General features: G+C 39.3%; 1 protein-coding gene and 1 long non-coding RNA gene across 6 annotated transcripts in view; one reads left to right on the top strand and one right to left on the bottom strand.

The window, feature by feature from the left end:
• Window positions 1-17,946, top strand: part of LOC146425525 (ceramide transfer protein-like) — a 323,504-nt gene that overhangs the window by 85,656 nt on the left and 219,902 nt on the right. The gene's annotated exons all lie outside the window — the stretch shown is intronic.
• The window catches only part of LOC146425527 (uncharacterized), a 79,805-nt gene continuing 70,260 nt past the window's right edge, over window positions 8,402-17,946 (bottom strand). Inside the window, exon 3 of the long non-coding RNA XR_014846569.1 lies at window positions 8,402-8,506. This is a non-coding gene — a long non-coding RNA (uncharacterized LOC146425527). The remainder of the gene's footprint in view (window positions 8,507-17,946) is intronic.

Here is a 17,946-nt window from a genome sequence, read left to right as displayed (position 1 = left end):
TGGGAGTGCATCCATTCCAGTTTTCTCAAAATGAGAACTAAACATGCACTGACTGGAGGTAACTACCTTCCTTTTGTCTTCCAGGTTGCAAGAAATATCATGCTGTCCCCTCTGTGCTACAGTGTCTCTCCCTTGCGAAGATAAACTACGTTTCATTCTCAACCTGTTTATGCTCTCCCATGTACCCTTATCTCTCCCAAGGTATTTTCCACCTTTCTTCGTGTCCCACCCACCACTTCCCTCCTCTTTCCTAAGGCACACTCCTTTGTATGTATCCTCAGAGTAGGGCTTGTTAAACACACCTCTCAGGCTCCCCTAAGCATCTCTAACGGTTTTATGTTATGCTCCCCATCCTATTCACCACACATTTATCAAACCATGCTAGCAATACCTTCTCTTCCCTATCTCCCTGTATCCCATGCAGTTGCATGATCATTAAAATGCCATCACTGTATAGTAATGGGAATCACAGGCCATAATCACGAGAGTCAAGATCAAGGGACAGTTTGCAACACTGCAGTGTAAAAACACGAGGCAGTTTCCTGACAGTTTCCAAAATTTGATAGTATTTGCATTCTAAGAAGGTAACTAAGCTAAAATACATTTTTATATTCACATAGTCACATGTCTAATACACAGAAAGGCTGATTAGAAAACATTATCTGGGAAAATGTCACTTCAAACTGATGCTGAAGAAACTGAGATCTGATCTTACTAGGAAAAAGAAGAGGCAGCTAAATATCCAAGGAGTTAAGAGGTAGTTACTCATTTGCAAAAGAGACACTGAAATATAAATCCTTTCTCTAAATTAAATTAAATAAAATATCTTAATCATCATGCATTAGTCTAACGAGATGCGGCGCGAGGGAAAACTCACAGCACTCTCAATATGAGATATAAAGTAAGCTCCGACTTTATTTCGCTAAACGAGAGACTTATATACCGTTACAGAAGTTTCTATTCATAGATACACACGTACACCTGCAGCTGTTCTCACACACTCAGGAATCCTCTTGTTAACTCCCTTATTCTTTTCTCATAACACTCCTGACTCCTAATCTTTCTCATGGCATTCTTCCCGCAAAACATTCTCAGGCAAACAACCACTGCAGCTTGTCGGAATTTCACTGAGGCCTGGGAATATTGAAACCTTGCTCAACTCTGTTCGGTTAGCATGAATTTTGCTGGAAAATTATATTTTCCAACAATTCCCCCATTTCTCTTGTGAGAACAGACATTGTCTTGTTATCAGATTAATTTGCTTTGCTATAAGTAATTGTTATTATTAGAATTGCTATAAATTTACCTAAGGAAATTTCACAAGTTAGATATGTTGCCATGGTTTAGAAATTGTCATTGCTGAAAACATTCACTTCACAGGTAAAGCTTAGAGAACCTTTTCCGGACAAGGGCTCTAAGTTTACTTGGAAGAAGGTTTAGCTTTTATAAATTCAATTTGGTAAATGAAAATTATTTGATCACATTTTGGTAAAACACTTTGGGACTCATGGCATGTTTCCCAGCCAGTTAGAACCAAAGCTTGGCCAGAGCTCAGGTGCTAAGTGGAAGGGTTTTCTTAAAACATCTTATAAACAAGCTTTGATTAATATCAATAAGAAGAGTATCTTAACATGTTACTACTTTTGTAGATAGCTATATAAGGTGAGATGAAATATTTGAAAATAGTAGATATTATTACTTAACTTTTAACTAAGAAAGATAAAACCACAAAGCTTTTGTGAATAATAATATAAACTAACAAATTTAAAACTTAAAATTAATATCACTAAAAATGAATAAAACTTAATCTTAATAACTCTTATCTTAAACTAACAAGTAGGACTTAACTATAATGGAATTTAAAATTGATATTATCTTAACAACTTAACTCTAACAAGATTTAAAACTTAACAGAATTTAAAATTAACATCACTTAATATTACTTAACAGAATTTTAACTTTAACAGAACTTACAACTTAATAGAATTTAAATTCACTATTACTTTAATAGAATCTATGCTTAACTAAAGATACTTAACAAGTAATTTAAACTATTTAGCATAACTTCACTCACAGGTCCTCATTCACACATTAAAACTCTCAAGAAATCAAAATCACATTCTCATCAATCACAACTTTCATTTACACATTAAAGCATTCAAAAAGCAAACACTCTCAGTAGGCCTACAACATTCACACATACACACAAATGCTTTAGCAAAATTCAATTTTCATTTAAGGCTTTTAGTATTCAAGGTGTTATTATTTTTTTTTTTTTTTTTTTTTTATCAGGATAATATCTTGTTACAATGCTTCTTTATTAGTAAATTGCTTTGGTCTCGGTGTCAGTGCAGCCAGGCTGAAGAAAGAGCCGATCTGCTCCATTCTGCTCAGGCTGTTTCTGCTGGCAACGCTGTTGGTTAGTTCTGGTTCGTTGCTGAAGCTGTCAATCAGTAGAGTTTAGAGTTTCATCACAGACATCACAGTTGGGCAGTGAAGGAGGCGTGGATGGCTCGCGACTCCGCCCACCGGGGTACCCTCTGGGACTTCCGCTCTGGTTGTCATTCGGCCAGAAGCCACGGCTGGAACAACTTCCTCCACAGGCGTGCCGCAGGGCAGGGGCCGCCGCTGCTCCCGGGTCACTGGTCACCCTCTGTTTGTTCTTTTTGTTTTTGCAAGCTTCTGTGCTGTGAGTATCTTTGTTACAGTAGAAACACCAACTTTTTCTGCTACAGTTTTTCTGCATGCGTCTCTCACTCCCACATCGGTAACATCGGGATGAGTTCTGGTTACTCTGTTTCTTTACCCGCGATATCGGAACTCGTTCTAACAAAACGTTCAGTTGTTCTGGCAAAAGTCCAACAGTAACTCTCTCAAACAAAGCAGCTAAGATGTTTTTCGTTGTAACATTGCCAAGTTTTGTGATACTTTGAGACAGGAACAGATTTTTCATCCAATCGAGCAACTTTAAATTCTCGGTTACTAGTAGTCTCTCCCCCCCCCTCCCCGGTGGGGGGGGTTTCCCTGGCAGCTGTGCCGCGGCTGCTGAAGTATTACGCATATCAAAAGCGGCACAGTAATTCACAGGCTTTTCTCTGCTTAATGCGGGTACTATGTCCTGCGCTGTGAGCCACGTAAGGTTTTGCTCTGTGGCATGTATTTGTAAGCAGGCTACAACTTTACTCCATGATTTGCCAAGCTTTCTTGCAATTTTATCACAGTCCAAAAGCAAAACAGCTCCGTAATTCAACCATTCTGTTACACTGAATACTGTAATAGGATTTGTAAAAAATCCATAACCTTGTCCTACTGCCATCAGGCCAGCCAAATAAAACAGGCTACTGAGTTCGTGCTTTTCTAAAAAGCATAACAATAAAATTCGGGCTACCTCTGATTCCATTTTGGGTCCAGCTGGTTTTCAGGGTCCTGGTCAACACCGTCTAAGCACTCGATCGAGGCTCGCAAGTTGCCAGAGTTGTGCAGTTTACCGAGTTATAGCCCTCACGGTAGGCAGGTATTCACCTGTGTCTTCCGACCTTTCCCAATTCGGGCAAAGACACGACACGCTGAGGCTGCACTCCTCTAGCACCTCTCCGTTCGCGCCGCTCTCAGAAGCCGGGTCGTAAAACTCCGTTGTCAGGGTCCGTTGCTCGCTCCGTATCACGTCGGAGGTCATCATTTAACGAGATGCGGCGCGAGGGAAAACTCACAGCACTCTCAATATGAGATATAAAGTAAGCTCCGACTTTATTTCGCTAAACGAGAGACTTATATACCGTTACAGAAGTTTCTATTCATAGATACACACGTACACCTGCAGCTGTTCTCACACACTCAGGAATCCTCTTGTTAACTCCCTTATTCTTTTCTCATAACACTCCTGACTCCTAATCTTTCTCATGGCATTCTTCCCGCAAAACATTCTCAGGCAAACAACCACTGCAGCTTGTCGGAATTTCACTGAGGCCTGGGAATATTGAAACCTTGCTCAACTCTGTTCGGTTAGCATGAATTTTGCTGGAAAATTATATTTTCCAACACTTTTCCTTAGTTTCATTTCAATTGCTAGTAAGATGTCATCAACATATTGTAGGACTAACCCTTCAGGGTTCTCTTTCTTCCACATATCTAATTCCTTTGCCAGTTGATTCCCCAAAAATCATTGGGCTATTTTTAAATCCTTGTGGTAATAAAGTCTAGGTAAGCTGAGTCTTTAGACCAGTTTGGGGATTTTCCCATTCAAAAGCAAAACTGCTCTGACTGCTTATCAAGAGGTATGCAAAAGAAGGCATCCTTCAAGTCTATTACTGTAAACCATTGATGATATTCTATAAGGGATGTTAACAGGGTATAAGGATTGGCTACAATGGGATGTATATCCTAAATTATTTGATTGATTGATTGATTGATTGATTAAAAATGTTGTATTAGTCTATATTTGTCTGTCCCAGGCTTTGTAACTGGCAAAATGGGAGTGTTATATTCTGATTCACCTTCAGTAAATAATCTAAATTCTCTGAAATTCTCTATTAGTCTCTCGATTCCCCTTCTAGCTTCTAATTTTAAAGGATTTTGTTTCTGCCTTACTGATTTTGATCCAGGTTTTAGGATAATGCTTATAGGCTGAGCTTGTTGGGAATGTCCTGGAGTTCTGCTGGCCAAAACAAAGGGAGTTACTGCATTTTCTTCTGCTTCTGGTATTCCTTCAGAGTTGTCTGGTTTTGGTATTCCCTACAACAAAAAAGTTCTTGTCTTGATGGCTTTAGTCTCAGGTACCAATAATTGTATGTCCCCATTTTTGAATATAATCTTAGCTTCCAATTTACTTAACAGATCTCTTCCTGAAAGAGAAATTGGATACTCCAGCATATGTAAGAATTGGTGTGTTATCCATTGATTGCCACATTTGGAATTGATAGGATTAAAGAATATTTGTTTTTCCGGTTTCCCTGTTGCACCAACATAGTTTACAGTTTCTTGGCTTAAATTTCCCTGGTTCATATTTAATACTGAATAAGTAGCCCCAGTGTCTATTAAAAAGTCAATTTTTTCTTTCCCCAACTCTATGGGTAACCAGGGGTTCAGCTGGGGTTTCCACCCCCCATTCCTGTCAGTCTTGGTGTAGGGGTAGCTCTGTCACCCCCTGTCTTGCATGGGAGGGGAGACAGGAGTTTGCCAGGCTTTAAAATAGCTAGTTCCCCAAGACTTAGTCCCGTTTGCAAGATTCTTTGATATTTGGCCGATTTGTCTAAAAATACCATTTATTAGACACAGAACATAACAAACATACAAACATAGAACAGATTGACACACATAAACACACAATGAATACATAATTGCAACACTATAATAGCTAAAAATGCAATTATGGGGTAAAACCTTGCTTGAACTATAAAAATAGTTAAAAATGCAAGAAATGCTTGCTTGAACTATAATGCAAGTTAAGAAATGCTTGCTTGAGCTAGCTGAAATGCAAGTTAAGAAAGGTACCTATAAGTTAGCCGGAATAATACAATCTAGGAAACGCAATGATCTTACCAAACTCAATTTGGAGCTGCAATACATTAAGACTTCCTCACTCAATCCCAGGGAAGTAACCACAGGGCTGCGTCCAGACCCTGGGGAGAAGACTTTACTTCACGCTCCAATGTCCATGTAGAAAGCTACCTTTCTGAGATTTTGTGAGCTTTTTATAGGATAAAAGTGTGTATTTGTAGTCACTGAAAATTTCTCACATTCTCTCTACATTCCACAGGGGAGTGTCTTTTCAGACTTTCAGTCGCCAGCATTAGATAGCTGTTGAATAGGCTATCAACCTAAGTTGAGCCATCCATTTCTTGGGACTGATCAGAGAGAGAAGGGGGAGGGAGGAGCATCCTGCCACAATCCACCCCTGTGACTCAAAGACACTACTTTTACATCATGAAGTGACAGTGCAGGTGTCACTTGCCTCCATGCTATAAAAAGCACTCATGTTTTTAATATATGTATTATTGTTAAATTTTTAGTGTATATTGTGTTTCTAAATTGTATTATTCTCTAATGGAATTTTGACTATGTTATTGATATTAATAGGAAGCATTTGCTGTTGCTTCAGTTTATGGGTTTATATAGTCGATTATGTAACATAATATATATATATATAAAAGAAACATTAGTAGTAACAACTAAGGGATTAGAAAATATGACATTAACTTCAGAATGTCCATAGTAATTGGAGACAATTTAACAAGTTATTTATGTTGATATAAGTTCATGTAGGGTAGATTATGTCCACCCTTTGAATCTTAAGGTCATAGGAGGATGTGATGCAAATTAGGAACGAAGAAGAGTCTGTGAAGGCAGTTTTTTTTGATAGTAGTTACTGCAAGAGTTTAGTCAATGGTTGGCAATTCTTTTACTTCTTTTGTGTTCTTTAGTTCAGTCTTCTTCAGTGTTTCACTTGTTTTTGCTTAACATGTTAAATGTTAGACAATTCTACAACATTTTAAAGGAATACACATACACATATTAATTGATTTGATTGTCTCAGGGGAGTTAAAGATGTAATGAAAATTATTTAATTATTTGGAATATAATTCCATTTGAGAATTTATATTTTATTTTGGGAGAATCAAAATTGATTCTGTAATTTGAGTTATATTTTAGGATGAAATTTTTCCCACTGTGACAATCAGAGTCATAGATATACTAAGGTAATACTTGCAGAAATTAGATAAGAGATATATATATATATACACATAAAACATTATTTGAGATAATAAGATCATTGAATCATTTAGTACTCCAATAGTACTAAACAAGGTTTTTCTTTTGAAGTTTTTCTTTTTAGAGAAGATGGTCATCATTTGATCTATATTTTTTTGTTGGTTCTAATTTTTGCAAATTTTTTGGTATACAATTTATATATCATTAATGAACATCAATATTAGAAAATTCTTTTAGTTTTATTTTTACAAAGTTAGTAGTGTTTTATATTGTTTAGAATAGGCACACTAGTGTGTGGTTAACATGCTTGTCTTAGCTATGTTTAGATATGAATGACACTTGGAATAGATTTTTACTATAATTTGACAGATACATTTAGGTAACTTCATTTTTTGGTGTGAAGCTACTTTTGGTGTTTTTAGACATCTGTATATACAGAGGCTTTAACAATTATTAGGGTTTTGTTAGAATTTTGTTGAGATGGCTGATTAGCCAAAATGCATTACTGTAAATAATAACTTGTAAGCATAAGAAAAATGTAAACAATATTACAATGAATATTTCAGTTATAGTAAATTCATTAGTTACTATGCAGTCCAGTATGGTTTCTTTGTCTGGAGTTGGCTTCTTCGCTTGCAGGAGTTCAGGAGGTTTAATTCATTTCTTTAGTTGTGTAGGTAGTAAACAGCCTTTTCTTGCTGTTTGAAGAGATTTCTTCTCTTGTTGCTTGAGTAGCTTGTCTTTCTCATTGAGGCACACCTAGATTTTATCTAGTGAAAATATACTTAAACATTTAAGGTTAATAGAGTAATGAAATCAATACAATTTAAGCAATAATAGATATGTTTTCTTGAGAATTGTTATTCCCCCTTTTGGCCTGTAGTTGCAAACACATCGCTATTTTCACTGCTGTCAGACGGGGGCAGTGCAGGGGTGGTTTGCGAGGAAATAAGAGTTTTGCTCTCAGCAAAACCAGATTTGTTATAGGGGAAACACTCATTGGGAGTTGATTTTATGCTGATAGCTATAAGAATCAGCAGCTACTTAGGCCATGGGCCCTCGAGCATTTGTTAGCCTCATTGGTACAATCCCAATTTGGGATAGATTTTTAAAATTATTGCAATGTGTGGTCATTTGGATGTGTTTTAACTCAGTTTATTTGGATTTTTTCGATTTCGAGCTTCAGCTAATAGCCACTTTCAATCTCCCTTCTGCCAAACTGCTCTTCTCACTCACCTGCCATTCAGCACTTGCCACTGACACAACCACTGTGCGACTCTAGCACACGCTGTTGTAACGTGGTCTGGGAGGGTGGCACAGGCCGGCTCCCCTCCGGACCGGGGTCCCTGGTTCTTGTAATTCCCACCGAATTCGGGGCGGGCGGCCCCCGAGGTTCTGCGGCATGGCGGCAGTCTTCCAACCACGTCAATTCAAGCAGGAATATAGTGAGACGAAGGAAGAACTGGACTCCGTCTCTGTTCTGGCAGATTGGTTTATTTGGGGTAACGGGGAAAAGGGGGTTGCAGGGGAGGAGAAGGGGGGAGGAAAGGCAGGGACGGGATAAGGGGTGCCAGCCCAGAGATGCAGACCTCGAGCAGATCTGGACATCGCCGTATAAAGGGAAAGGAAGGGGAGGGACTGTCTCCCCTAGAGCCAGTCCCGGGGAGTCTGAAGGGAAGACAGGCATAGGGAACCCACCAATAGATTTTGGGGTACAGCAGAGCATATTTTAAAATGAACCAATGGTACACCAAGTGGGGAAACAAAGGGAGCACATGGAGATCTGAATATTGCATTACTACATCACGCAGCACAAAAGTCTATACACTTTCCCTGCTCCTTTCTTTACTGCTAGCAACACAGCCCTTAACTCTCCCACTTGTGCACTTTCCAAAACTTTCTTTTATCACTTTCTTTCATATTCAATATTCAGAGTCACTGCTCTGCACTTCATACACAACACCAATATGTTTGGCTGAAGCATTAGTAAACTACAGTTTTTACCTTAGAATTTAGGGTAAGCCAGGACTATTTGTCTGCAAGGCTTTATTGGGTCTGGCTTGTTTGGAAAAAGCTTAAATGTAATTGTTAGATGTTTTGGAGATGTTACTCTAAATTAGTTATTAAGTTTTATTTTGATATATAAGGTGATGTAGTTGTTAGTTGCATTAATTTAATTCTTTTTTTACTCAATTATTTAATTTATCATCTCACAAACTTATAGGGTTTGTTAGGATTGAAGTTTGTAGAAAGAACAATTTAGATCTTTTTACTAAAACTTGATTTTCTTTTCTTTTTTGCGTGTTAATTTTTGCTTACAATCTCTATGTGGTACTAATTTAAAAGTGCTAATTAATCAATTATATACCTTTTTTTGTTTTCTTCTTTGATTAGTTAGTTTTTAATTTTTATTAGTATATTTTTTAGTTTAAAACTCGTCAACTCTGATCTTAAGAGTTTAAAATACATGTTGCAGTGTTTTTTTTCTTTTGCTTGCTTTTTCTTGCAATGCAGAGAGAGAGATATCTCTGCTTTTAATATGTAAATGAAGGTAGTTTGGTATAAGGGACAGGAAAACCGGTTTTGCAGCTTTTCCTCTTTACCAAGTAATTGTTCTCTCTTTCTCTTGTCAATGGTTCATTTGCATTTCAAAACTTAACTTTGGCTGTTCTCGGAATAGCCCATGTGGGGGAAGCATCCTAGATGCTGTACTTTTAAACCAAACAGGTAAAGCAAAAAGAAATTATGTTTAGCTTTGCAACTGCTAAAATCTAGCACAAAAAGAGCACAGGAGTTTTAAGAGGATTTTAGAGGTATACAGAAAGACGTAGCATTTAACACGTGTTTTTCACACTCATTTTTTTCTCACCTCACTCTCATCTCACACTTTTTATATCATACTATAGGGGTGTCCCCGAGATACATGTCAACATGATTTAATTTATACATTTTCACGCACACTACATACACACGCCAGAGATTTTAAAGCATATTGATAATATACGAGAAGAAATAAGAGTAAATCCAGGAATTAGACGTTTGTGAAAGGTATGTAGGTGATTTAGGGTAAAATAGAAATTACTAATGTAAAAGAGCTAGAAGCTAGATAATAGTAATAATAATATTTTTAAACTGATTTAGAGAGCCAGAGATTGTATAATGATTTACTAAGATATGCCAGCTGCGATCCATTTATTATTTTCTTAATGAATTTGTGCCTACCTGGTACCGGGGAGGAAGAAGAGAGGAGAGCCAAGTAATTGAGAGAAACCACCAAGTGTAACTGAGCATCCTGCCCTTGGACCCCAGGACTGGTACGAGTTGGTTCTCAGGCTTGGACTAGGACCAAGGACCAAGGGAGCATGCGCACCTGTCATAATTAATCATCGGGAACCTTCCCCACAATTAATTTGAAGACACTGCGCTTGCGCGAGCATATTTAAATGAACTTTGAACTCATTATGATACGAAGCGGGGATAGGTAATGAATATGTATAGGGGCTTTGTCTAACTTTATGCATATGTAATCTGTAACCTAATATAAACTTAGTGAAGTGCCGCTGAGGGTGTGCATGTCTTTGGAGGGGCTACCCCCCATGCACCCCAGCTGGAATAAACACATACCTACTTCATAACTATCTGAGTTGTGGAGTCAATTCCGTGCTTCATAGGAATGTGAGAGAGAGAGAGAAAGAGATGGGGGGAGAGAGGGTTGGAATTTTGCTTAGAGTTTTTTTTTTCCCTTTGAAACAGAGGAGTTTGTTTCTCCGCTTCCCCCCACACATACTGTTTTTGCTAAAGAGATTTTCTTTTCCTTTTTTTAGAGATAGGGGTTTTTATGCTTTTGTGAAGATTTAATTCAACATTTTGAAGCACGGAATTGACTCCACAACTCAGATAGTTATGAAGTAGGTATGTGTTTATTCCAGCTGGGGTGCATGGGGGGTAGCCCCTCCAAAGACATGCACACCCTCAGCGGCACTTCACTAAGTTTATATTAGGTTACAGATTACATATGCATAAAGTTAGACAAAGCCCCTATACATATTCATTACCTATCCCCGCTTCGTATTATAATGAGTTCAAAGTTCATTTAAATATGCTCACGCAAGCGCAGTGTCTTCAAATTAATTGTGGGGAAGGGTCCCCATGATTAATTATGACAGATTCCCTCCTCTTCATCACGATGAAATGTTCACCCTGTTCCCTTGCGCATGCTCCCTTGGTCCTTGGTCCAAGTCCAAGCCTGAGAACCGACTCGTACCAGTCCTGGGGTCCAAGGGCAGGATGCTCAGTTACACTTGGTGGTTTCTCTCAATTACTTGGCTTTCCTCTCTTATCCTCCCCAGTACCAAGTAGGCACATATTCATTAAGAAAATAATAAATGAATCGCAGCTGGCATATCTTAGTAAATCATTATACAATCTCTGACTCTCTGAATCAGCTTAAAAAATATTATTATTACTATTATCCAGCTTCTAGCTTTTTTACATTAGTAATTTCTATTTTACGCTAAATCAATTTGAATCATTAATTTTATCAGAGTTTTTCTGAATTTCATCATTTTCATTTTTAGGTGGAGTTATTAAGTCTGGAATTTCTTTTATCATTTTTGTTTGCTAATTACATGCAATTCTTAGATATAAAGCAAGTACATGAGAGTTTAGTTAATTTTTAGTAAGTTTTGTGCTTCATGTAATTTTTCCTTGGATTTTTCTTATTTTAAGCTAGTGTCTGATTGGCAGAGTGTAACATCTGTGTTTTAAGTAAGTTTTTTTTACTAGTAATTGTTACACATCTTGCTTATAGACAGAGGGTGGATAGATTTTTTTGCTTATTGCCTAGGCCTTTGGCAATTGGCAGTCAATCTATTTAGTGACCAGCACTTTTTAAACCCAGTGTCATTTTGCAAGTTAATGATGGTTGATTTAGGTTTTATGTAAAATGGTTTGTTAGACGTAAGAGATAACAGAACAAAGAAGCTAGACACTTATATACTACACAATATAGAGAGTTACTCATAGCTATGTGAATTTTGTGCCTCCGTAAAATAAGATGTTAGCTCTTTAGCTGTTAATTTCTTAAATCGTTTGCCAAATATCCTGCTCACAGCGCCAATTATGTCTTGCATGGGAGACAGGAGTTTACCAGGCTTTAAAATAGCTAGTTCCCCAAGACTTAGTCCCGTTTGCAAGATTCTTTGATATTTGGCCGATTTGTCTAAAAATACCATTTATTAGACACAGAACATAACAAACATACAAACATAGAACAGATTGACACACATAGACACACAATGAATACATAATTGCAACACTATAATAGCTAAAAATGCAATTATGGGGTAAAACCTTGCTTGAACTATAAAAATAGTTAAAAATGCAAGAAATGCTTGCTTGAACTATAATGCAAGTTAAGAAATGCTTGCTTGAGCTAGCTGAAATGCAAGTTAAGAAAGGTACCTATAAGTTAGCCGGAATAATACAATCTAGGAAACACAATGATCTTACCAAACTCAATTTGGAGCTGGAATACATTAAGACTTCCTCACTCAATCCCAGGGAAGTAACCACAGGGCTGCGTTCAGACCCTGGGGAGAAGACTTTACTTCACGCTCCAATGTCCATGTAGAAAGCTACCTTTCTGAGATTTTGTGAGCTTTTTATAGGATAAAAGTGTGTATTTGTAGTCACTGAAAATTTCTCACATTCTCTCTACATTCCACAGGGGAGTGTCTTTTCAGACTTTCAGTCGACAGCATTAGATAGCTGTTGAATAGGCTATCAACCTAAGTTGAGCCATCCATTTCTTGGGACTGATCAGAGAGAGAAGGGGGAGGGGGGAGCATCCTGCCACACCCCCCTCAGCCTCCAGGGACAGTCCCTTCTCCAGTGCCCAAAACCTTTACAATATGTGCATTGATTCAGCCATAACCCTTCTGGAGCAAGGCTTTTCCCTGCTCCACAATTGGACAGCATCCTCTGCAGGACTGCTTTCAACATTGCAACTCTGTGTCTTTCTCTCTTTTCCCTTTCCAGCTCCCATTTTCTTTCTTTCTTTCCTCTCCCTTTCCTTTTCCAGTTTTCTTTTTCTCTTCTCCTTTTCCTTTTGTAGTTGTCTCTCTTTCACCTCTTTCCTTTTCTTGTTGTCTTTCTCTCCCCTCTTTTTCTTTTTCTGTCTTCTTCATTCTATTTATTTCCTCTTCTTCCCTATTAATAAAAGTATTCCAGGCTACTTTAAAAAGTTTCCTTAAGTCTCATGAGTCGTCTCTTTCAAGTTTCTGTAACTTTTTTTTAACTCCAGGGCAGAGTTCCCTATAAATATAGAATTCATTTGTACAGCTTCTTCTGGCTTTTCGGGGTTGATATTGGTGTATCTCCTAGCAGCTACCCCTAGGCATTCTGCAAATTCACCTGGTGTCTCCAGTGGTCCTTGTCTCACCTCATAAAGTTTAGACCAATTGATTGCCTTTGGCGTTGCATGTTTAAAGCCAAATAATATCCAATTCTGATATCGTATCAGAGCAGCTCTCCCTATTCCTGTGTTGGGGTCCCAGCGAGGGTCCTGGGACAGAAAATGCTCTTTCACCGTTCCTGGTAACCTGCCTTGCATAATTATCCTTTCCGCCTCCTTTCTAGCAACCCTAAGCAACATCTCCTTTTCTGTAGAATCTAATAAATTATCTACCAAGACCTGAATGTCTGCCCAATCAGGGTTCTGGGTTTTGAGAATGATTTCAAATACTTTTGCTACTTTCTCCGGGTCTACCCTATAGGGGTCTGCCCATCTTGCCCATGCCTCGAGATCCATCAGGGAGAAAGGTACCTTCACTACCACCAGGCCAGGAGCTCCCACCCCCTCTCAGAGGAGCTATCACCTCCTGTTCACTCCTTTCCTTCTCATCCACTTCCTGTTTACCCCTCTCCAACTACCACCTTCCAGTCCACTCATTTCTTGTTTACCCCCCTTCCTGCCTTCTCACTTCCTGTCTACCCTGGGTCCACCCTGCCACTTTGCTTGAACGTAATTCCTGGCTCTTTCCCGACTGCCTGTCTCCTCCTTGAACTCCCCCAGTCTCAGACAGACAAATTCTTTCTCTCCCTGTCTTCCACATCTGGTGCCACCATCATCTCTACATCATCTTCCCATCGACTACCGCATTTTAGACAATGGCGCTCAATACTACAAGAGGAACAACATCGTTTCAGTCTCCTATCCTTTGCCCTTTCCTTTTCTAATGCTAGCATGAAGGGTTCTGACTGGACGTGTAAATATTCCTTTTGCCATTCTGGGTGCTTTCTCAACTTAAAGAACAAATCTACATAAGGTGCTTCATCCTACTTCCCCTCTCTTCTACAAAACATCAACTGTAAAATGGTGTTGTACTTTAAGGTACCATTCTTTAGCCATTTAGCTTGTTCTTCAAGCTCATATAAAGCCCACGAATCATTACAATATTGGATTAGTGCAGGTTTACTTAGCAGTTCTCCTGCTTTTTCCAGTGGTTCAACATACATTTCAATGTAGAATTTGATATATTATCCCCCACTTTCCTTTTTTAGGAGAACCTGCTTCCATATTCAATAATTACAAGTATGGGTGGGGGAAAGGCGGACTGCCAGACCCACAATCAATAAAACTGACACAAGAGGGTGCTCCAAGACCACAAATGCAATCTTACCCACCGACACTGAATACACACAAGTGCAACCAATTATGCAATAATACTCGAAAGCCTCAGCAAACTCACTCACTCTTGAACACTCTTTTAGCAAACAAATTTTTTTATACCATGGGCATCCCTGCTTTTATATGCCAGCAAACTCAAATCAATACATACCACTCTCATACACAAACACACTCTTGAGTTCAAGAAAAATACAACGAATGCAAAGCAATTGAACAGACTTCACCACTCTCCAGCCAAGGCTAGAGCTGGGCTCCGCTTGTAAACTGAGCCTGGGTTTTGTTTCCTCCTCCTCTACCCAAATCAAGATAGCGACAACCCTATGAGTAAGCGAAACTACGAGCTAGGTCTGATGATACCTCCCGGGGAAAACCTCTAATATTACCAGGGGACTTGAACCCCTATTCCCTTTTCCTTTTCCAGGGGACTAGAACCCTTAATATCTGAAAGGGGAGAAATTCCCAAGGGGGAGGGAAAAACTTGAAAACCCCCCCTTATCCCCTCATCTTTGGTAAGCTTACTCAGCGGCTATGTAATCTAGGTTATCTGTGAACCCCTTGCTCTTCCCTGTTCTGGGGCCTCGAACCCCCCTTTCCAGTGACTCCTATATACCCCTTGCCAAATAACCCCCAAATAATTTAAATTATTCTTTTACTCACCCAGGGATTCTCCCTGAGCCTCAGGAGATGATCAGAAGTTGAAGCTCTCCCCGAGAATCCCTCAGAGCTGTCTGGAGATCTATTGTCCACAGACCCTCTGGGGCTCAAGGCTGAAGTCCCATCTGGGTTGCAAAATTACTGTTACCAAATGTCCGAAATATGGAAATGAGACTCTCCAACACTAAAATGAAAGAAGACATCATTTATTCAGGTCTGAGGTGCATACAGGAGTTTCTTATGTAATGTGGGCATGGGATTCTACATGAGGATTACTTATATACAGTCGCCACACGTGTTAGCGTGGAAAACACATAATCACTGGATGATTATATGCAGGTGCTTTTATTGAAGAGCTCTGGAAGTCAGGGGTACAGATGAACCCAAATCTGACTCCGACATGGATTTGAAGTGGACACATTTTATACCCTTTCCTTACATAACTGTTGTATAATCATATGTTAATCATCAACTTGATATTGTTCTATTGTTTTCCCCCAAGCATGACTTTAAGCCCCCTTTTCCCACAATATTTCTGATTTATTACACAGGTGCTAGTTCACATGATTTAGCTAAAACAATTCCCAATATTTTCTAAGCAATCATCGTATTCAATGTCATCATGTACTTGTACACTTAGGTATGCAGGTGCAGGTTCACATGGTTTAACAATTGCAGTACATACAATGCCCACTCCCATTCCCAAGGCCTACTTTAGCTATCACAATTTTAGAAACATTTTAACCCTATGCTATTACACGCATAGTACAATTTACCCATTACCATAAATCCCACCCCAAGTTCCCAGAGATTCAGTCCTCTGTTTTGTCTATCACTGCATTCTTGAGCCAGATGTCTTCTTCGTATCTTCCAACCATCCTTGCTGAAAGGAGCTTTCATAGGCCTTGTTCCTCTGCTGAAAGTTTCAGAGACACAGTAAAAATTGAATTAACCCTTTTGGTATCAATCTCATTGCTGTTTTTTAATAGTAAATTGGTATCTCAACCCATAATTGCTGCTTTTTGTCCCTCTCTCACTGTAGTGTGTCGGTGATTGAGAGTTGGACTCCACTGGGTACAAGCAAAGCCGATTTTATTCCAGGCAATACCATCTTTTATAATGCCATACAAACAACCAGTGATCAGTTTTGCAACCCGTTTTCTCCCCAGCAACATAGCGTCCTGCATGCAGTGTCCTTGTCCAACATCCTGTTATGTACTAGTAGCCAGGCGTGCAGGTTAAACTGTTCCATTCTTATCAAGGTCTCAGTTCCCTGCTTCCTTTGCATGTTTATCTCTCCTAAGGCTTAACATTCACCAAGACCAAAAGATCACTGCTTCTATCTGCATTGCCAGGGGCTAATGCCCCCACAGGAATGGGTGCCACCAAAAACCGGGAAATAAACCCTTAAACCAATTTGTTGGGTTAGAAAGTCAACGTTACTTTATTTAGTGTTGAGTACGTGGGGGATCTCTCAATTTAACATGCACCCCCTGCAGCCTAACTGACTAGCTTATATTCATGAACCTAATATATATTCACTGTACTTCTATTACATATTCATTAGATTTCCTGAATGCATGCATATATGCTAATTATTTCTGTGGAGTTTTTTGGATATGGTTACAAATCATCTAATGAATCTTTTCTTCTTGAGAGTATCTCAAATATGTGGTCAGGTCATAATGTACTTCTCTTAGCATTCTTTGCTCTAAAAGAATTTTCCAACATCTTCCATCACTGCTGCATAGACCCTTTTTAAATGAAATATAACAGGGAAGGAAAAGCAGCTGCTTGGAGCTTTATTTCCAGCTGATGTTAAATCACAACAACCACTACACCATGTCCCTAAGTGCCACATCTATGTGTCTTTTAAATACCTCAAGGGATGGTGACTCAACCACTTCCCTGGGGAACCTGTTTCAGTGCTTGACAACCAAGACAAAACATGGTCAAACATGCAGGAAAGAGACACAGCTGAAGCCTTTTTCCATGTGGTTCTTGTGATATGGATAAGGTGAGCTTTAAAAAAATAATAAGGTGTATTGGGTTTGCATGGCCAAGCTTTGGTAGCAGGGGGAAGCAACAGGAGTGGCTTCTGTGAGGAGCTGCCAGAAGCTTTCTCTATGTCTGGCAGAGCCAATCCCTACCAGCTCCAAAGATGGACTTGCTGCTGGTCAAGGCTGGGCCAATTAGAAATGGTGGTAATACCTCTATGATAACATATTTAAGAAGAAAGAAAAAAAAAGTTATTGTGCAGGTGTAATTGCAGTCAGAGAAGAGTGGGATGAGAATATGTGAGAGGAACAACTCTGCAGACACCAAGGTCAGTGAAGAAGGAGGGGGAGGAGGTGCTCCAGGCACCAGAGCTGGGATTCCCCTGCAGCCCATGGTGAAGACCATGGTGAGGCAGCTGTCCTGCTGCAGCCCATGGAGGACAAAGGGATGCAGAGATCCACCCACAGCCCATGTAGAAGACCCACACTGGAACAGGTGGATGCCTGAGAAGAGGATGTGAACCTGTGGGAGGCCCCTAAAGAGAGGAGCCCACACTGGAGCAGCCTGTCCTTGCAGGACTGCACCCCGTGGAAGCGTGACTGCAGCAGTTTGGGGAGGACTATTGCCCATGGGATGGACTTACGTTGCATCAGGTTTCTTGCTGTTGGGCAGGGTCAGCACCAAAGGTACAGATACCAATTAAAGGAAGAAGTATAATTTACTATAATGCAAAACTGAAAAGAATTACAAAAGGATACACTAATCAATGTACCTAATCATTACTACAAAAGAATGCCTATAGTGATTAAGAAAGATACATCACCAGTTACCCTAACACTTTACCCCTTCATCCAGGTCCACACAAGCTGGCAAAGCCACTGTCACAGTGAAGGACT

The sequence above is a fragment of the Lichenostomus cassidix genome, chromosome W (genome assembly GCF_008360975.1).
Source record: "Lichenostomus cassidix isolate B80296 chromosome W, HeHo_3.0, whole genome shotgun sequence".
NCBI lineage: Eukaryota > Metazoa > Chordata > Aves > Passeriformes > Meliphagidae > Lichenostomus > Lichenostomus cassidix.
Note: the sequence above shows the minus strand (reverse complement) of the source record. Positions and strands in the feature narration are given on the sequence as shown.